Below are 23,136 nucleotides of genomic sequence, written 5' to 3' on the forward strand. Positions count from 1 at the left end.
CCCTATGCACTAGTCTGCGTACTCTGCATTTAGAGAGTGGCGGTCCTGCTGTACAGAATGATCTAAATACTTACGACACTGAAAACTGTAACTGCACTGAAATAAGAATCCACACAGGACTTTAAAAGCTATGAAATAGCAAAATTAGACATTAATAAAGTATGATCTTGCTTTGGTTTATATTTCAGCATTATATATAATGTCCATGTGGGACATTTTCAGCCTCCCGACCTCAAATTCAAACTGAACGTTTCAAAAGGCGTGATGCTAGCACATGCTCCTGTCTTTTACAAAGTGGGTTTTTGCTAAAGTGTTACAATCACTGTTCTATATTACGTTAGGCTTAAAGAAATAATTCACACAAAAACACAAATTCTGTCATAATTTATTCATCCTCATTTTGTTCCAGTCCCATATGACTTTGTTTTTCTTATGCGGAACACAAAGAAAAGAAAAAATATTGTTGAATATTGCTGTCTATTTAATTAAAGGTGAACTCATTAAAAAAGTTTTACTCCAAAGGAAATGAATTGATTTTTGAAACATACTGTATGTATGCATGTAATCATGGCCACTCACATGAGATTAAAACTCCAGTTAAATCATTAACCTTATAAAAGCTGTTTAAATCTACATGGAGAGTGTCCACTCATGGGGGCTGCCATTTTAGAATCACATGACCCGCCGAATACTACTTGCTTAATCTCAGGAACAGCCCCATTACTGGACACTTTCAATCTTTGATTAAATTATTCATGGCTGACGGTTAATAGTGAATTTCTACAATGTAATCTGTAACTGAAAACTTTTGATTTTGGTGAGAAACAACCTGTAATTTAAGTAATTTCTGAGCTAAAATCTAGATGTACATTGCACGTTCGTATGTGCTGTTAGAAAGTGTTCACACGAGAACTTGTGTTGTTTTTAGCGCTAAACAATGGAAGTCTGCAAGCCACTGTAAATAAGATTCTTGTTCAGGAATGCGCAATGGACATCAAGATTTTAAAATGCATGCCATATGATGTACAAGCCATATGAACTTCAACTATTATATTTTTGGGTATTATCCAAAGCTTTAAAGTGAGTCACCATCAACTGCCATTGTATTGAAAAGCCCCGATATTCATTAAAACATCTCCTTTTGTGTTCCACACAAGAAAGAGAATATATGCGTTTGGAATGACATGAGAGATAGTAAATGCTGATAGAATTTATATTTTTGTGGGGAACTATTCCAAAAGGCAGTTAGCATTTAGCAGAAACAGAAGATTATATCCAGAAGAATGCAGAACAGCAAAGAAACAAGCTAACGAAACCCAGGTTAAAAGATAACTGGAAACAAGTCACGGGGGTGAACAAAATCAGGGCAGGAGCACAAGAAGGGAAGGTGGAAAAAAATTCAATATATTTTTAATCTTGCGGATGTAATGTGATTGCACAGCTGCCGTAGGCTGCATATTTCATAAACCAGATCACATTTCAGACAGATGGGGTCGGGGTGCCTGCGTTCAGGCCGATCTGCATGGCTCTGGGAGAAGTTAATGAAGGAGACAGAAACACAATGCCCTGTAATGAGTTTAATGCCTTCACCCCGGGATTTCTCTGCTGGCCCTTGGGGGTCCGGAGGGGCCAAATTATGTTAGCGTAAAGCGTCGATTGCTTCTTTCTTTTGTCAGGGTGAGATTGAAGACCAAGGGATGAAGGGAGCTGTCAAAAGACTGAGTTCGTTGGGTTTCGTTGTTTTATTGTTTTGCATTGCATTGCCTTGTGAGCTGATATAAGGATAAGGTTGTTTTTTTCAACACCTCATTTAATGCCCTGTGTTCCTCATCCTGTCTTGTTTTTCTTTCTTTACTCTTCCGAAAGTTCATGTAAACTGAAATTAGCCACATTCAGCCAAATTACTGACAAGCAACATTCCTGACAACATTTTTGTATCAATTTGAGAAGGATATAGCTGCAGGGAAAGCTCCAAAAAGGGGCAGGAGCTCCAAACCACCAACAAAGATACAGCTCCTACTCTAACCATGTGTGAAGGTGTCTTTTGGAGTTTGTCCAACCCCCTTCTGGAGTAACCCCGCTTCCTTCAGGTGTTACCCCACTCTCTTTCGGAGATTCCGCCCTCATTTGAAGATCTCCGTGCTGCAGCTATACCTACATGATCAATTAAAGTGTGAACACATTTCCCCTTTAGTGCTACAGTAACCTCAGAGACATCGGTTCTGGTCACATGGGAACCCAGGAACTAATCACGTTCACATAAACAATGGTGAACTGTTTTGGCACCACTCTGTGGACATTTAACTCTGGAGCACAGTAGCGGTTCTAGCTTGTATCGTGCTCTTGGAGAAACCCGCGTCGGTTGTTGACCGTGGGGTGTGATTGTAAATGAGAAGGCTGGTGGAGTTCAGGGTGCCCACATGCACGATACTGCCTCAGGGGGGTGGGGGTTTACCCATGCCTAAATATGCCACTGCTGTATCACACACTTGCCCATATGTTCAACAACACTTTCAGCTTAAGCCACTGGTGGCAGTGGGCTGAATTTTTCCTAGATTTTGTGCAGGTCTGTCTTTCATCCACTTGAACTCATCCCCTGCTCCTGTCTAGTTTGCTCTGTTATCTTGTTTGATTAGAAGAAATAGCTATCCCTTCTGGAAAAGCCAGATCATATCACCGTAAGGTGGCAGAGACAATTTAAGAGGGTGGAGACGGACCACTTGTAGAAAAATGAATGGAAGAAATCGCAACCCTCAATTTGGTGGCTGTAGAAAACTTGGCTTGTAAAAAATCCTGCCTTTCCGTTACAAAAGCCAATGAAGTTGACAGGTTCATTGCTTAATAAAGTTAGGAGGCTGAGATCTCAGGATGGTGACCGGAAACAGTGCCATTACCCCTGACAGTAAGTTGTCATGGAAACGACACTGTTGAGGGCCGGGGAATAAAGGTCTTATTATTCTTCCAGAGATTTGTACCATTTAGAGTGGAACATATGTGTGTTAGAGTGTATTTGCGTGTAATACTTACAGTATAGGAAAAATGCATATGCTGCTGCTTTTAATTCACATGAAATAATATTGAAATATAGGAAATTAAATCTTTGATGGTGGTATGACTATGATATTTTCTCTCATTCTAATGTTCCACACATTCAAATTCAGATCTGATTACTAAGTAATTATAAGCTTGTAATAATAAACTCATGTCCCTTACAAAACATACCAGGATTTTACCAGTTTTAAATGCTTTGGAGTAAGTAAAAGTACCGTTGTACCACCATCTGATACCATCACTGTACCATCCCAGATAGCACATCTCTGTTTTAGATCTTTTCATATGGAAAGCATCCCAATCTAATTAACATCTGCTAAACATCTCAAAAAGATCAGCTTAACAAACTTTCTAAATCATAAACCTCTCAAAGACATCTTAGAATATCTTACGGACATCCTAGGGATCCTTAATGACATACGTCTTATACACTAGACGCATCACAGATGAGCAAACAATGTAAAATACGTGTTCCAGATGTAAACACAGACATCAAATAGATGCCTTAGTGATGTACGTGTGCTATCAGAGATGGTACCGCTACAGTATTTTTTTGTAAGGAGTTTTAAGTGTAAAAATTGTAAGTTCAAGTACGCTCTGCACGTGTACTGCATAACTGAACATTTGTTTCTCAGCCTCAGATACACATACAGCGAATGCTGTTATGGCAGTAATGGTGTTAAAAAGTTGGCTGCAGTGACGACACTTGTTCTGGGCATGTGCGGCCCATGTTTACGTTATTACTATGACAACTAAATGAGAAAATCTGGGAAAAAGAGGTCCCTACTCTCCTGTTACATACTTTAGACACAAACATTCCCTTCACACACATCTTGAATACATCTACAGTTTTGCTGTTGTTGTCACATGCCTCTGGCTTGATCAGGTGACTCTGCCTTTATCTCAGTGTTTCGCTCAGTTTCTTCAACATTCCCTCTTTATCCCTCTCTTTCTCTATGAAGGGAGGTTGGAGGGATGAATCCTGTCAGAGACAGAGAAAATTTACCATGGTGTTAAACTCCAGCTGCACTGTGGCTATCTGCTTTCTTCCCTGATAGAGTTTTAAAACCCTAAACACATGACACACTCATAAATTATCCCAGACTTGTTTAAGACCGACTTCACCCACAAGCACCCAGACAATATCCCCTACACGATGATAAATACTAGGTGTTATCTAATGCCAAGTTTTAGAGATAGTAATATTGTACTACAATGTTTTTTCTTCTTCTTGGACATGTATCATGGAAATATCATCCCAGAAAGCACATGTACCTCAACCAGACTTTATTTGATGTGTTTGTTTACACCTGGAAGACATTAGGTCGTTTGCTCCAACACGCCCTCTCAATTCCTCTCATATGTCAATAAGATATTCAGCAGATGTTTTAGAATGGTAATACTTAGTTTTTTGTGCATCTAATACGTTAAAACCATTTAATTTTTTTACACATATCACGGAAATGCTATTTTTCTTTGGATAAGTACCATGGTAATACCACATTTTTTAAACGTAAAATGGAAATACGTTGATTTCTGAACATGTATGATTGCAATATCATGGTTTTCGGAGATGGTCCCATGGTTTTACCATGTTTTTTTTGTACATGTACTGTGGTAATACTATGTGTTTTTGACAATACCATTGTACAATCATGGTTTGTGGACATTTATAATAGAAATGCAATGTTTCTGTAACATGTAAAATGGAAATACCAAGGTTTTCATTGATGGTAATATGGCATTTCCATGTTTTTCGCCATGTATCATGGTAGTAATGTGCTTTTGGGCATAGTACTGTTGTACTACTTATTTTTAACTTTAATTTTTTGACACGAAAATAACATATTTTTGTACATTTGTAATGTTTGGAATGGAAGTCACGAGAGCTGGATCTACGTGCAGCGAAACAGTTCTTTAATAAAATAAAGAAAGTACAAATTAATGGTGAAAATACAGGAACAAAGGAAACATCCACGAACAGGTATACACAGGAGGTCAAAACACATAACAACTGACAAAGAACAAGTAAACAACAGGACATTATATACACACAGACTAATGAGTTAATGAAACACAGGTGAGGACAATCAATGACAGCTGTCAGTGATGAGGGCAGGGAATTATGGGAAATGTAGTTCAGGAGGAACAGATGACAAGGGAGACACTCAAAGCAAACAACAATGAAACATGACAACATTTATGTATATCACGATAATACTGTGGCTTTTTGGACATACTGTATATTATGGTAATATCATGGCATTAGTTTCTCCCATTTTTTTCCCAATTTAGAATGCACCATTCCCAATGGACTCTAAGTCCTCGTAGTGGAGTAGTTGATATCTGTGATAGAAATAAGACAATCTTAACAATGACAAAGCAGTAAAAATGCAACATATCGAACATATCGAATAACATATCGAATATGGAGAAATTACCCTGATATCAAGTGGTGGTTAATGCAATTAGTTTTTCTTGGAGAAATTGCAATGACAAGGCCATTGATGCCTTTTTGCTAGAAGTTTAATGCTGTTGAGAACACTGTGAGATATATCGGGAAGTTGGCACTCAAGGTGATCACAGAAGTATTATAAAGTAACACGATTTAAAGGTGACACTTGAATTTGCTGCTCTTCCTTGACTGCGGATGCGGATGTGCGCACAGGAACACAGAATGATTGAAAATAAACTGTGTTACGTCAGGATGACAGCTGTCTAGGAACTTTGACTGTTCTGCATATTAGCGAATTCACCTTAAATGACTGCAAAGATTTTGTTTTCTTGGAATTTAGAATGAGCCATTGGAATGAGTTACAAAAATAGGCCTATTGAATGACAAAATCATAACTGCAATCATAGCACAATGGCATACTTTCATTATTTGGCTTCTTGAAATCCCAGGGCAACATATTTGTTAATTTTTTGTGAATAAAGAAAAATCGGTAAATGGAAAGGTTTTAGGAAAGTGTATCTTTGCGTTGCTTTATTGTGTTGTCAAGGTTGTAAAGGCAATGCTGCAGTATTAAGGTTAATGTGCGTTTCATATTCATATACACTATTTGGGCAGTTTTTGATGTATTTGGGCAGATTTTGAGCAATCACTGGGCTGGAAAATGTCAAACGTCTGGCAACACTGCCTGAGACCTGACTAAGAGCGTCCTCCATGTAACTTACCACATGGACAGGAGACGATTTGTGTCTGCATGTGTTACAGCAAGTGTATATGAACTTTTGTGTGTCCTACAAGAGAACATGTGTATGCACGTATAGAATGTCTACTTATGCATGTAGGAATGTGTCTCGCTATAGACAAAGAATGTCTCTTTGTAGCTCTAAAAAAAAAAGCACTCAAATAGAACTACTGTCCAGTCTAACGTCTAGCCGATGTAACTGCAACATTTCCAACCAACTTCCCATAAACTTTAGTGGCACAACGGTCATGGTATCTGTGGATTAAATACTGGCAGATGAATGTAGTTAAGAGTCAAATTAAATAGACCCATATCATTAAATGTCCATCAAATAACTAAATAATTAAAGCAGGACAGCGAACAAGTTTATCGAGGCGAAAATATTCTGTCAGTTTTGGAGAAACATATTCCATTAGTATCAGACCTATTACAAGGGCCACACTTATCAAGGTGCAATTTTCTGTCGATGGTTTCCGTTGCACTCAAAAGCAACTAAACACACTAATAGGCCCACATAAGCAGTTATATATAGTACACACACACACACACACACACACACACACACACACACACACACACACACACACACACACACACACACGTCCTTGGTTAACTGATGTGGTCGGAAAAGCATCATTAAGTGAGGAAAAACATTTCTAAATGTGACTTAGTAATGCCCGGCCAATCAGATGGCATCAAAGGAATTAATGATGGTGCTTTTGGGTCTTACATGAGAACACATTTAGAGCGAGAAAACTCTTACACACATACAAACACACTCATGGAGCAACCCAAATGCTGCATGGATGCTGGGCCCCCTTTCCTTCCTCATTCTTTCAAACTGAGAAATGAAAGCAGTTTGGCAGGAAAGAGAGAGCATGTCAGTACCCCACGGCTCGACAGACGTGCATGCATGCATGTGTTCTTTTCCACGCATGAGGGTAAAGAAGTTAAACACTGAGTAAGATATTGGGGTGTGTGGGAAATCATGTTGTTCATACACCAAAATCTTATTTTATGAGGTTTTTACATAAATAGTACTGTCTTTACTGTAATCTTTAAATGATTGATGTCCAAATTGTCTTTAAAGATGCCATGAAATCAAAGAAATCAGAGTTTTGTGGCTTTTAGTTCATGCTGATACCATTTCAGACTGATCTCAAACTGAAATCGGAAACATTAGGTCAAAATTTTCTTTGGCTAAAATTGGTCTTTGCTTACCGAAATGCGAAACACTACCCCTAGTGGCCAAAGTGTTGTAGGCGTACGGGCATGTTAGAGCTCCACTCTCCAGGTCCACAGAAGGGCGCCAAAAGCGAGTTTTGAAGCAAGCTGTTTTAAGAAATACAGGCTGAAAATCAGCAAAGAGGAATGTATATAAACTGTATACCCAACCCATACCCCAAACCTAAACCTAACCATCAGTGAAGTAAACATGCAGTGTTAGAGGAAGATGAGAACATCCCCTACCCCAATGACCATGTCCATTCTTATCAGTTTCATTAGCAAAAACGCAATAAGTTTGCTACGTTTACACCTCTAATTCACACTGAGTTTAGAAAAACATTATCACATACTTTACTTTGGAAAACAATGACATTAGGCAACTGAAAGCGAAGTTTAAAATTATAATGGATTAGTTCAGATGTGGCCTAAATCATAAATCCTACCTAAAACCGACAATCAAGATGCTAATCATTTTTTGTGTGCAGTCGTGCTGACACGCACACTTCACTTTCTTATCCAATCATCAGTTGGTTAAGAAGGAGATGGCTAGAATTAATACATTTAAAGTATCTTCACTGCTTTCATGCAAACTACAATCTGTCAAGACAAGTGTAGTTTTACCGTAGCATAAACTGAACGCTATTGACTGTTTATGTTGACTGTTTAATAAAAAAGAATAAGCAATTTGATATGTCAAATACATCAATGGATGTGCAAATGATATCCTAAATAGATACAGTGGATAGATACAGCAGTGGATAGGCACATACACATGCACACCTCAAACTTGTTTTTATATAATTGTGGGGACTCTCCATAGGCTTCCATGCTTTTTATACAGATATAATGATCATTTCTATCTCCTAACCATACCCCTAAACCTAACCCTAACAGCAAACTTTTTGCATTTTCAAAAAAACATAGTTTAGTATGTCATTTCCCTTGTGGGGACTTGCTGGCAGGTTTTACTATACTTGTGGAGACATTTGGTCCCTACAATGTAGTATAACCTTCTACACACACACACACACACACACACTGTAGAGCTCTTGAGTTTTGTCCCCAATAGCAGCACGACACAGGTCATCCATGAGAATGATTATATAAACCCATCCTTCATCAAAGAGCATTTCTTTCCTTTCATCCTATCTCGCTCCAACTCTCTTTCATACTCACTCGCCCTATCTTTAGGTGAACGGGTCATGTTGGAGATCAGGTCATTACAAGAGCACAGGCAGAGATATCTGTCATCTGGTCTATGCGTGGACAGCATGTGTACATCTACTGGATGTATGTGTAGGTTATTGTGGTTATGCAGGTTTGAACATGTTGCAATGCATATGCTGTGATGCCATCCAAGGTTAATTCTCCATCTGTTTTTCTGTCCTCTTACTCAACCCTTCTGAAACACAAGAGAGTGTGTGCTTGTGTGTGTGAATGATACCTATGTAGGCAGATCACACCAACAGAATTTAAAGTAATGTGGAATAGGACATTTTGATTTCCTATAATTGTTTGAATGCCGAAAAGGCCAGAAATATACTCTACACAAAAATGCAAATGCTTAGCCAATGCATTGTGTTGTCCGATTGTACATACTTAACTCCGAATTCAGTTATAGTTGGTCAGAAGTTCTTCATCAGTGAGCTCCAGTTTGCGAGTAAAATTTCCACAGAATGCCGCCAAAAGTTAGTTGTATTTTTATTTGTAAATGATGTAATATAGGCCACATGAATGCAAATTTTATAAACCATTGTTTAGTTGAACACACCTATTACCTGGTTTCTATGGGACCAGAACCCATGTCCCTGAGGCTGCTCAGCAGTGCCACAGGAAAAGGTAAACTTGTTTAAAATGATGCAAAGATGTCTGATGGGAGATGACACTTGTTAGCAACTCAGCAGAATGAGATCAATGTCAGGGTATCAGAACATTCGGTAGCAATGTTGAGTTCCCATGTAAAAAAAATGCGTTACTGTGGCAGTAACAAACCTCAGTACTCAAGGGGGCGATACAGTTAAACTCAAATGTCATTGCCATTGAACTAGATGTTTTTTAATTGAGGTAGCAAGCTATAGCTAAAAATGTTGACAGCATATTTATAACATTCTCCATTTATAACTGTTGCTTCGCCATGACAGTAGAAAAAACTGATCGTACAAGATGCTTGTTTCGGCAAATGGCCACTGTAGTGCATTTGCATTTAATCATTTGCGTTTACGTACTTGCGTAGAGTATGCTTCCACCCTAAGTAAATAAGTACACACACACACACACACACACACAACACACACACACACACACACACACGCACACACAGTAATAAGGCCATAACACCGTGTCTTTCTTATAAAAGCTCAATTACAGAGATTTGCTAAAAGATTAAAAAAAACTGTAGGAGAGAGATTGTATGTATGTGGGGGTGAGTTAAGGAGAAAATGTAAGCATGCCATTTAGGCCGCGGGGGAGCAGGCGTCAGCACTATTCCAATTATGAGAGAGAATGAGAATACAGAAACGTGCTGTGATTCTGTGTTTTGTGAGCACTTTGAGGCAACATTATTGTGTACGCTTGTAGTTATGTGTGTGTTCGAGCATCTCCATGCATTTGTGTGTGTGTGTGTGTGTGTGTGTGTGTGTGTAAGCATGTGTCTCTCAACAATAATTGTAATGGGACTCAAGGGGTCTGGGTTTGGCTGCTTCAGCAGCCCTCCACTCTCATTCCACACCTTTCCCCCATAATTAGGATCTGTGAAGCCCTGGTAATGTCCAGACTCGAGGGGCCGCCTTACTCGCATTGCCTCTGATAAGAACCCTCGCTCTGGGCACACAGGTCAGCGCACAGCCTTCAGAGAGCTGGAAGCACTGTCGGTAAGGGCGAGTCATTCGACTGGGGCACCTGGCTACCACTCACAATATTTTCTAAGCATCCGAGAGCGAAGAGCAAAGGAATAAAAACTTTCTCTCCCACACCCCACATCTCATCATCGTTAAAAGGCTGGTTACTGACCATAAATTTGATCAGGCCATTGCCACATAAAAGATGTGCTCCTGATTGACTATAAAGAGATCTCATTAGAACAAAGGCGTGATCAGATATAAACCTAGCCTGATAGGCTAATAAATGCAGACATGGGGCGCGCTGCCAGTAATGTGTTTCTACTTGTAATTTTTATGAGGATGTTTGGGAAGATATTAACAGGAAAGATGGGCGCATGCGGTGCGTAACTGCACTCTGATCATGGTACGATGGTGTGGGAACATGGAATCTCAGAAGCATCGAAAAAGACCCGTTTGCAACCATAGAGATGATTGAATCAGAAGTATTATCTGAGTTTTGGTCAGACTGCTGGCAGAATATTGGCAAAGCATCCACAAGATGCTTCATAAAGGGTTTTTCAATGTTTTGCAAAGGTAGCAGAGTGGTATAAATGATTCAGTTGACTGGAGAGAAAAAAACGAAAATGATAAGGTTCAGCTTCCAACAGGGAAGTCTTATTTTTCACTATTAAGTGTGGTCCACTTATTCTAGCTAAGAACCACACTCCTAGACAGAAAGGGCTGCCTGTCTGACTTGTAAAACCACTGTTTGTTTTGTTATGTTATGTTACGGCAAGGTAAATCTACAAATTGGGCACCCTTACAAAAATCGAGAGTTCTGGAAAACCCATGTGGTGCAATTTTACCACTTCACCTTTGCCCTAAACTCTTCAATGTTGCCACAGGTTTGCCATAAAAGTGTTTACCAGCAGTGGAAAATTGTCTATTGTTGCCAAAGGTTGGCTGCAGGTTCACCACTACTGATGAAGAGAGTTTTGTTTGCTGCAAATTTACCACATATTATCTGCCATTTTATTGCATACATTCAAATGAGTTTACCCTTTTCTGTGGTGCTACTGATACCCCTTGCAAGAGCAACCTCCGAGTCAAGGGATCTGTTCTCTTGGGAACCAGAATATAATCAAGTTCACATAATCAATGATGAAAAAGTTTTAGAGGTTGCATTTTCGATCTGTAACTCAATTTTCACTCCATTAATGGTTAGGTTTAGGGTAGTGTTGAAGGGTAGAGTAATGAAAATGTATGCATTCCTTTTGACTGTACTACATACTGTACAACTAACACACAACTCACTTTTGGCACCACTCTGTGGACATTAACCCTGAAACTGGTGCTTACACATACCCATACATTCAACAACAATTCCAGCTTCAGACACTGGGGGCACTGATTTGAATTTCTGTGAGCATAGAACAATTTCAGCAGCACTTTCAACCTTCTGTTGCCGAATTCAAAGAGAAATTAGTCTGACTCTAGTCAAGTACCATTGTCTACTAGCGACCAACAGTTCAGCAACTTGGGGACCTGATTTTGATCACTGTCAGTGTAAATGCTGATTTGGTGACTTTGTTTTCAGTGGACTGATAAAAACCTGTGCACCCTGACTGCCAGAAATTGTGTAAAGCCAGCCAATCAGATTGAAGCTCACCATTTTAAGACAGCCCTTGCCATTTTTGCGTGGACATTCTGTCAAAGGCTGAGAATACCAACAAGGCAACGTCACCTGTGTATCCAACACACACAACTGTGTTTAATTTATCACAAGCACAACGATACCAATTATTCAAAAGATTCTGACATGACAAATGATGATGATGTTGACCCCTATAGATGAAGACGATTTCCTGATGTCTCCAGGCTGGTGCTGAATGCCATGAGAACAGATTATAATAAGAGACAAATTGCAGGAAATAAAAGAGAAGAGAAAAATATTTTGCTAAAGTTTTTTGATGAGGGTGGCCATGCATGGCTGATACAGTCACATCAGTATGACATTAAGCCAGTGTAACCACGGAAACGCATGCGGGGATTATATCAAAGACAGGGAAAAGCACCAAGGAGAAGAGAAGCAGAAATTAAAAGAGTAAAAATATGGCAGGGTGTTGCCTAGAATCCAGTGGAGTGCATGTGTGTGTGCGCAGCGTGTTCATTAGCGCTTAGAGACGACAGGAAACAGATATACTTGTCTTCCTGTGAAAGCAGAAAAAAGGGAAAGTGTAAGTGAACACTCTGATAAAATACACACATACACACACACACACACACACACACACACACACACACACACACACACACACACACGCGCGGTTTGAGCTCAGTCATCTGACTTTAATTTAGAGCAAAGACTCCACATAACCATCCTACAACCTGAGTTCAGCACAGCTGGAAAAACACTGTCACACATAAACACACATGTGCACACACTTCCGACTTTTACTGAACTCTCAGTTTTAACCAGACTGGCAAGTAAGTACACTGCAATTACTGATAATACATAATCTACTCTCATACTGTTTGTGGTACACCAAATTTAAATTAGGCCATTTTTACTCAAGAGCTTTTGGAGGCAGACCCAAGTCAGTTTGCCGTAAGAGTTCGTTTCATTTGATATTAAAGCAGTTTTCCGAACTCAACTGAACCTAGGCTTGTCAATTAATATGTACCATATTAGTATTTTGGCCAAAATGAAGACGTCGCCCAAAACACAAGTGGCATTCGTTGGATGTAGAGTTTTAGTGGTAAATCCAAAGGCACATGTACGCTAATAACACAATGAAAGTGCCGTCTTCTCCTCCTGAAAAACAGTATAAACTGTCTAATTCTTAAAATAAAAGAATACCAGTACACATTCACACACACACATATAGTTAGCCTAATCTCCAGAGAGTGAAAGTCACTGGGCCATGCCAGGGGACAGTGTGTTTGTTTGTGTGTTGGATCTCTTTAATAAGTATATGACCTGTCTTACTCTTAGCAGTGGAGTGAAACACAAGACACTGTACAGACAGACAGCCACAATTAAGATTAAACGCACACACAACACAGCTGGAGTCCAGAGCTTCCTGTGTGAGCTCTAGCTAATGTAAAAGTGTGCAAGCACACTTAAACACATTCATACAGTGCAGTGTTCTCAGTTGGGGTTAAGGGATGGAAGAGTTTGCAGACAGCCAGCGAGGCAGAACAACAGAGGATAAACAAAGAGAAAGAGTTAAAAAAGAAAGAGTTGATAAATACTAGACACTAAAATGTTCAGTTTAGTTCAGCTGTGTCACTTCAAAGTTAGAATCTAAACCGAAAGAAAATGCTAGATGTGAATCAAAACCACAACGTGATATCAGTGACCAAGCATTATTGTCATGGAGCTAAGCTAATGCTAGAATGCTAACCTTCACCATAGTATGCACAAATAAGGTTTAATGAAACTCTTGAGTTTAAAGTTATTATTATCAGATATATTTGAATATAACATTATCAGACTTGTGGCTTGATCTCAACTGTGTCTTGTCCTTAAAAGGCCAGTGTCATTTACAATTTCATAAAAATATGTTGTGAAAATCATTTGCAGATCAATTCCTATAAGCTGAGCTTTTATAAAAAAAAATATTTATGTCTTTAATAAATTGTGACATCTGGGCAACAAACGTAGAAGTGTCTTCTGTCAAAAGAGACCACGATTATGACTGCAATACAAAGAGGTGATGAAATACAGCCATTACTATTGAGTTTGTCCAATTCAGGCCTGAGCTCAGAAAATGGGGGCGGTAAAAACATGTTAAGAACACCATTAAATCAAAGTTTGTGGCTTTAAGTCCAGATCTATAATAGTGTCAGGAATGGACTTTTCCAATAAGAAGCAATATTTGCCCCCTGGATATTAATTTCAGGGTCATTTTTGTTTATTTATTTTGTTTCAAATGAAACAAAAAACGATTCAAATGATATCTCAAATATATATTTGTTTTCCTTTTTGATCCCCTTTTCTCCCAATTTGGAATGCCCAATTTCCACTACTTAGTAGGTCGCTCATGGTGGCTTGGTTACTAACCTCAATCCGGGTGGCGGAGGACAAGTCTCAGTTGCCTCCACTTCCGAGACGTCAATCCTTGCTCAATGTGCATGACACCGCAGAGACTCACAGCATGTGGAGGCCCGTGCTACTCTCCGCGATCAACGCACAACTTACCACGCGCCCCATTGAGAGCGAGAATCACGTAATCGTTACCACGAGGAGGTTACCCCATGTCACTCTACCCTCCCTAGCAACCGGGCCAATTTGTATGCTTAGGAGACCTGGCTGGAGTCACTCAGCATGCCCTGGATTCGAACTCGCAACTCCAGGGGTGGTAGTCAGCGTCAGTACTCGCTGAGCTTCCAGGCCCCTACCATCTTTCTTAATAGAACGGGATATGACGCAGGCCGAATTCACCCCTGGAGCACATGTGCTGACCACCAGGCCCACCCACCCAAAACCATGACGAGGCCCTGCCTACAACGACACCATGCATACAAATTTTTGCGGGGTGAAATAGTGGCGCTGATGGAATTCTAACCACAGTTTCATTGGCTCGTTAAGCCACAAGGCTGCACGCTGAAATATCTGTGTCTTTTACACCAGCGGTCTGTCTCTAATAAAACGAGTGGTAAAAACAGTGTTTGTCCTGCCCATTTATTCCAATCACATTCATCATGTATGTTTCATCATCTTGAGTATGTTAACCTGTGTGTGTTTGTAAGTGCAATGGAGTGAGAGAAAGATTGTGAACTGAATATTGCTACAAACCGTTTAAACTGTGTCATAAACTCATAACAAATGATATCAGCATGTGGCCAAAGAAAGAGAGTGTGAAAGAGAAAGAGACTGTTTCCTCCTGTGCATGTGCCATCTTTCTCTCCTAAAGCACAGCATCTGGAAAGACACTCTGCTTCTTTTTAATAAAGGAGCAACAAAGAAGTGTGTCTCTGTAAATATGCATATAGCGACAGAAACCAGCCACCTCTGCTGTTAACAGAGAATTTTATAAAGCAACACACACACACACACACATATATATATATATATATAAACATGTTATGCTCATACACGGTCAAGTGAGCCGAATTATATCTTTGCGCTAGACGTTTATTATGTAATATTCCGTGTTCCCAGATAATACATGCTTTTAAAGTAAAACTAAAAACCGATACATTTCATCAAAATATAGAAGGTTGAGCTCACAAGTGTTTGCTATGTGTATGCAAGTTTACTTTGGGGGACAAAACTGTACCCAATGATTCATTAATAGAATAATTACATTAAATTTAATCAAGAAAACTAAAGATGCAAAACATCTTTGGTAACACTTTGGAATAACGCTGTGTTTAACAATAGTGAACTTAGTGAATATTTAATATGCAAAATGAACCGTACATTTACAGCATTTGTTGATCTTGGTTTATGTCATTTTTAACACGGTTGAAACATACGTGTGGTAGTTACGTGTATGTGAGCTCTATGAATGATTCCTGAAGTGCTCTCCTCAAACATAGCTGCAGCACATTTTCTCCTCTCTCAGAGCCGGCGTAGGAGGAAACCAGCACTGATGTGCCTCTCTGGATTTCAACCTTATCATAGAAAACTGCCTACATACACATAATGAGAGAGAGAGAGAGAGATGACAATAGACTCTCTCTCAGACAGTCAGCCACTCAGACGTTCGGACCGGTTTTAATCATGCTCATTCAGTGCGTTCTGAAAAGAGGATCTGTCCTGAGCGCTGCGCTCTCCTACGGCTTAAACAATGCACCACACTCACACTCACACACACACACACACACACACACACACACACACACACACACACACACACACACACACACACACACACACACACACACACACACACACACACACAGACAGATTCTCATTAGACATGCTGTAACCATTTCCTCAACCAGCCAAATAGGGAAAAAATCCTGGTTTCTGTCTCTCACAAAGACTAAATGAAGAATTGTTACAAATACAAAAGTACACCACCGGCCAATGAGGCTCAGCCATGGGTCAGTTTTATGGCTCAGAGGTTGCTCTTTCATGGCACATGAGACTTAAGAGTTCTCATTTTAGTATTGTCTCAAATGCTTCTCCTAAATCTCCTGAAGAGAAATTGTTAAACATACAGTCCCAGAATAAAACTAGATAGCATAGATCAGATCATTTGGTGTGGATAAAATTGGATGAGAAATGTATGAGATCATATTGTGACTTATTATAATATACTGGTATCTTGGCAACCCTCTCTTTTTCTCTTGACCCATCTCTTTTCTGTATTTATCTCTCTTGTTCACTGTCTCATTCTTTCTAGTGTCTATTGTTCTGTCTGCCTTCATTTCCCTGTCTCTCTCTCTCACCTTGTGCTGTAATTGTGATGGTTGAGCATATCATTGTAATTATGTTCTCATGGTGAAGTGTGTTTTGGGGGTACTTTCAAGGGGTTTTGTCTTCAAGGGCTGCAGACCCATCTGGGTAGCCCACGAAGGCTCAGAAAATGTCAGACTGTGGAAAATTATTGGTCTGTCTCTCTCTCTCTCTCTCTATCTCACACACACACATACACAGTATAATGGGAATACTGACTAGACGACGGAAGGCAGTGGATTGCCACACTGACTCGAGCCAATAATACACAACTGCCGTGGAGAGAAGCAAATCGCACAGACACATAAACACACACACACACACACACACACACACACACACACACACACACACTCGTCAAATGTTGTCTTCTCTTCCAGCCCTACACTGTTACATATCCTCCTCATTACTCTGAGCTTTAACAGGACCGGAGCACACAACTAACCAACCAAAAACAACAGATACACTCACAGGAACACATGTTTATATATATATATATTCTAAGTGCATTTTATCAATTTATATCTGTAGTGGAGATAGAAAGCATGTAGATTCAATCTGAATTTTCATGTGGTTGACTATATATTCAAAGATACATCGACAGACAGTCAGACAGACAGACAGACAGATAGATAGATAGATAGATAGATAGATAGATAGATAGATAGATAGATAGATAGATAGATAGATAGATAGATAGATAGATAGATAGATAGATAGATAGATAGATAGAAAAAAGACAGACAGACAAAAGACAGATAGATAGATAGATAGATAGATAGATAGATAGACAGATAGATAGATAGATAGATAGATAGATAGATAGATAGATAGATAGATAGATAGATAGATAGATAGATAGATAGATAGATAGATAGATAGATAGATAGATAGATAGATAGATAGATAGATAGATAAAAGACGGACAGACTGACAGTTAGATAGACAGACAGACAGACAGACACACAGCCTGACAGACAGACAGATAGATAGATAGATAGATAGATAGATAGATAGATAGATAGATAGATAGATAGATAGATAGATAGATAGATAGATAGATAGATAGATAGAAAAAAGACAGCCAGACAGACAGATAGATAGAAAAAAGACAGACAGACAAACAGACAGATAGATAGATAGACAAACAGACAAAATACAGACAGACTGACAGATAGACAGACAGACAGACAGACAGACAGATAGATAGATAGAAAAAAGACAGACAGACAGACAGATAGATAGACAGATAGATAGAAAAAAGACAGACAGACAGACAGACAGACAGACAGATAGATAGATAGATAGATAGATAGATAGATAGATAGAAAAAAGGCAGACAGACAAACGACAGACAGACACACAGATAGATAGACAGACAGACAGACAGACAGACAGATAGATAGACAGATAGATAGATAGATAGATAGATAGATAGATAGATAGATAGATAGATAGATAGATAGATAGATAGATAGATAGATAGATAGATAGAAAAAAGACAGACAGACAGACAAATGACAGACAGACAGACAGACAGATAGATAGACAAACAGACAAAATACAGACAGACTGACAGATAGACAGACAGACAGACAGACAGACAGACAGATAGATAGATAGATAGAAAAAAGACAGGCAGACAAACAGATAGATAGACAGATAGATAGATAGAAAAAAGACAGACAGACAGACAGATAGATAGACAGATAGATAGATAGATAGATAGATAGAAAAAACACAGACAGACAAACGACAGACACACAGACACACAGATAGATAGATAGATAGATAGATAGATAGATAGATAGATAGATAGATAGATAGATAGATAGATAGATAGATAGATAGATAGAAAAAAGACAGACAGACAGACAGACAGACAGACAGACAGACAGACAGACAGACAGACAGACAGACAGATAGATAGATAGATAGATAGATAGATAGATAGATAGATAAAAGACAGATGGACAGATAGACTTCAGTGGCTTAAGCAACTGCCCCTTTGCCCACATGTCCCACTGGGTGAAACATAGGCTTTAGGTTGACATTTATTAAATCATCAAATGGTTAGTAACATACCCATCTGAAATGATGTGATTGTGTTGTTGTGTTTTATTATATAAAATCTTGCTGTTTATTTTGAAATGGTTTACAAAGGCTGTTAGATAATCGGGTCTACCAGACCTTTGTTATCATCTGTAATCAGGCAAATATTTCTCTGTTAGCACATATCTCACTGAACATCTTCAAATGAACATCTTTTTTCCAGTTCCTACATTACCTGTATTTACTTTAAACAAGTCATCAAACATACTTCTATAAATGTTAAACATATCTGTGTTGGTGCGGAAACTCACGCTTTTTCAGTGTTGTAATTGTATATGCACGAATCATATGCAGTCTAAAGGACTGTAGTTATTTATATAATAATGATTATATTAGTAGACAGCATGTGCCCTCTTTGTTTTTCCTTGATATTTTTAAAACGCCATAAAATTAATCTGGACTTTATATGCATCAAACGATCATGTGTTGTGCATGCGCTCGTTATATGTACATCAGGGTTTAACTATGGATTTAACTAATCAAAAATATTCGTCCTTCATAAAGTGAGATTTTGTCCAATATACTGCATAAATGAGATTAAATCATGTGCAATGATCTCCAAACCAAATAAAAATGATACTTAAAATGATAGTAGCACATCGTTGTGCTTTCTGGCAATCAGACACGTAAGATTAGGGACTCTTCGCAAACTCTCACAGTCTCACCAAACTCCCTTTCAATTTCCTCGTTCTTAACTTAGATTTTATGTAGGCTATAAGGTTTGCAACTTCACTAAAACAATGTTTGAACTCCCACAGACCTATTGCTTATTTCGCAGGTTCCCAGTCCAGTATGTCATGAAGCACATTCTGGCCTGAGCGAGCAGAGCGGAATCTTCAAAAAGGCGCTCTCCGCTCAGGAGGAATTATCACCGCTCCACTCACATGCTCTGCTCTGCACCCGTGTGATAGGAGTGAAGAGCATGGCCGAGAGTGTGTGTGTGGGTGTGTGTGTGTGAGTGAGAGACTGTCACAAGTGCAGAGATCAGAGCTGAATGCCGTTCATCTGCAGTGCTCGTCTGTCTGCCACTGTCTGCAGCCAGCCGCTGATGCTGGAGATCAGGGACCACCCACCCGCACACACATGATGCACACACATGCACACAGAAATGATGCATCCTGGGAAGAGACTTAAACACGCTCAGAGCCATTGCCGTTAACAGTGTTCATTAAAACCAGCACTGCAAAGGTTAAAGGTCACCCGCTTGCCACACCATCGCTTATTCAGCGAGCTCTCTCTCTCTCTCTCTCTCTCTCTCGCTCTCTCTCCATCTCGTTCAACCTCTTTGGCCTGAAAACAAGATGTTTTCTCTCTTTGACAAATGAGAGAAAGACATAAGGATGCAAAAAGAAATAGGAAGACGGGTTTACCTGCCAATGGGTGTGAGAACGCTGAATCTCGTGTTTAAATCTGCCTCTAATCAAATCATCTCCCCTGCCTGCCTCTCTGCTAATTCAATAAGGGCAACAACTTGTCATTGTTATTTAAAGTAATTTTCAATGTAATCAAGTGGTATTAATAAGCATGCTGCCTCTCATTACCGACTCAACCTGCCTTCCGAAGCGCGCCGAGCGCGGTGTGTGTGTGTGTCAGCGTGACAGAGAGACATTTGTGTGCCTGTATGTGTGTGTTAGAGCATTATGCATGTGCACATGACTCATTGTGTATGTGTGTGGGCGGACATGAGTTCTATGGTATTTTTGTTCTTGTTGCTTGCAGTGACAGAACTGAATCTCTCTGTCTCTTTCTCTCAGCTTCTTTCTCGCTTAGCACATTCGCACAAAAGTTTGAGAAAGGTGAAGAAGCTGGGAAAGAGAAAACACTCATGCACACATAGCGGAATCAATTATATTAAACAATACTTATATCCAGAATATTCTTGCTTTCTTTTATTCCTGTTTTCTTGCTGATTATACTAGAAATGCCAAGGTCTTGGGTTTGATTCCCAGGGAAGACACATAGCGATAAATGTATACTTTCAATATTCTGCAAAAGTGATTGTCAAATTCATACCTGTACAGTAAGTATTCATGCACTAAATATACATGTTAACGCACACAAGTTCCTTCTAGCAAGAAATCTATGTTATGCTAAAATGTAACAATTCAACACATCTTTTGTTCACACACTTTCTATTAACAAACGTATCAAACCCAGCGTTGAAAAAGTGGGATCATGATGGATCTAATCATACAAAGAAATGTAGCACAACAGAAATTTCCACTGCATAATTATGCGATATCATTATGATGCATCATTTTCAGATGAAATAATAAAAAACCAGTTTTATGTGCCCTTCCACTCTGTTTTCTCAGACTTAACTCAAAAAAAGATGATGCAAGAAAGTAATCTGAACTAAAGGAGAGATAATGTGATAATTAATGCAACACAAAGTGGATGCAACAAAAAGAAACACACACGAGTGTGTGCTCATTAGAAAACAGTGTTCTGGGTTTGTCTACTGGCATTATTAGGCTGTAAAGAATGATGCTGAGTGGCCAAGGGCCATGGACGGAAGGAACAAAGGATGGAAGGAAGGAAGGACATGTAAAGGGAAAAAAATGGAAAGGAAGAAAAGGAAAGGGCAGAAAAGAAATGAGAAGGAAAAGAAAAGGAACGAGATGAAAAGGAGAGGAAATGGAAAAAGGGAAAAAAGATGATAAGGAAATTCAAAAAGGAACCAGAACAAAAGAAAAGTAAAAGGAAAGGAAACAGATGGACAACATGAAAAGGAAAATAGGGGAGGGGGAAATTATGGAATAGAAAGGAAAAAGGAAGAAAAAGAAAAGAAGGGAAAAAATGAAGGAAAAGGTAGAAAGGAAATAGATGGAAAACATGGAAACGAAAGGAAGGTAGGAAATGATAGAATAGAAAGTAAAAGTAAGGGAAAAGGAAAAAAATCAAATTAATGTAACGTAAATGATAGGAAATGAAAGGAAAAGGAACAAGATGGAAAGGAGAGGAAACTGGAAAAAGGAAACATTTTAAAAGATGATAAGGAAGATACAAAAGGTAAAAGAACAAAAGAAAAGTAAAAGGAAAGGAAACGGATGGATAACATGAAAAGGAAAGGAAAAGAGGGGAAATTATAGAAAAGAATGGAATAGAATTGAAAGGGTGAAATAATGGAATAGAAAGGGAAAGAAAGGGAAAAGGAAGAAAATGAAAGTAAAAGAAGGGAAAAAATGAAGGAAAAGATGGAATGGAAATAGATGGAAAACATGGAAAGGAATGGAAAAGGAGGGAAATTATGGAAAAGAATGGGAAGGGGGATGATACAATAGAGAGGAAAAGAAAGGGAAAAGAAAAAAAAGAATAAAACAAGGATAATATTTAAAGGAAAGGAAAGATAAGGCAGCACAGCTGATTTTAAGCTGGTCTTTATGAAGACAGTCATGGCACCTGCTCCTCTGGCTAATCTACAGCCTCTTCACTAATAAAGAAAGGAAAACAAATAACAATCCATCACACATCTTCCCCCATCAGCCCTTTCTCTGTCTCCCTGAACAGAAGATTATGCCCCGGCCAGCTCAGGGACTCTGGAATCGTGATTGTAAGTGTCAGTACGAGATAAAGAAACGGAACATACTCAATAAAAGTGTCATATTGATTGGGAAATGTCTACTTAAATGCAGCAGTAGCTTTCACTGGACCGACACAGTAAGGCTATTAAAACCAGACTGTGCATGTGTGTCTCTCTGTGTGTACATGTGTTCTAGTTCATAGAAATGAGGGGTTTTGCTCTATTTATTTTTCAACTGTACATGCAAAAATCCAAAAGATCTGACAGATTATTTGAAAAAACATGTGTTTTTGCATGTGTACTTTTGAGGACGTGCGTGTGCGTTTTGGTGTATTCTGAGCTGTGACCTGCTTATCGGAATAAATAATTGACCAAAAATAACACCTCTTTAGAGAGAGCACAGCGTGTCATCTTTATACCCTTGATCTATTTTCAAAATTCAGTGAGGAATACAGCGGCGCCCCAATTTACAACAACCCAGAATCCTGAACTATATTTGAAGATCCTAAGTATTTATAGTCTGCACTTCATACCTTCATTTTTAAGCTTTTATGTTTTCAGAGCTTTTTTTAAAGTGACATAAGAAATATTAACAGACTTATCTGTATATCTATAATATAATATAGGTTTTAAGGATAATATTTATCTTGTTTTTTGGGCGAAAGATGTTTGCAGGCTTCTGAGAACTAAAGCGGAACAATGAGACACCATAGCACGCTTTCTGTGGTTTCAGTTGCCCTTCTATACTTCCTTAAAAATATGAAACTGACTTAACACAATGGATTTGACTCAAAGTCC

General features: G+C 38.9%; 1 protein-coding gene across 1 annotated transcript in view; it reads right to left on the bottom strand.

Annotated features, from left to right (window-relative positions):
* LOC127638727 (CUGBP Elav-like family member 2) overlaps positions 1 to 23,136 on the bottom strand; it is a 200,402-nt gene that overhangs the window by 176,383 nt on the left and 883 nt on the right. The gene's annotated exons all lie outside the window — the stretch shown is intronic.

This window comes from Xyrauchen texanus, chromosome 47, assembly GCF_025860055.1.
Source record: "Xyrauchen texanus isolate HMW12.3.18 chromosome 47, RBS_HiC_50CHRs, whole genome shotgun sequence".
In the NCBI taxonomy this organism is placed as follows: domain Eukaryota; kingdom Metazoa; phylum Chordata; class Actinopteri; order Cypriniformes; family Catostomidae; genus Xyrauchen; species Xyrauchen texanus.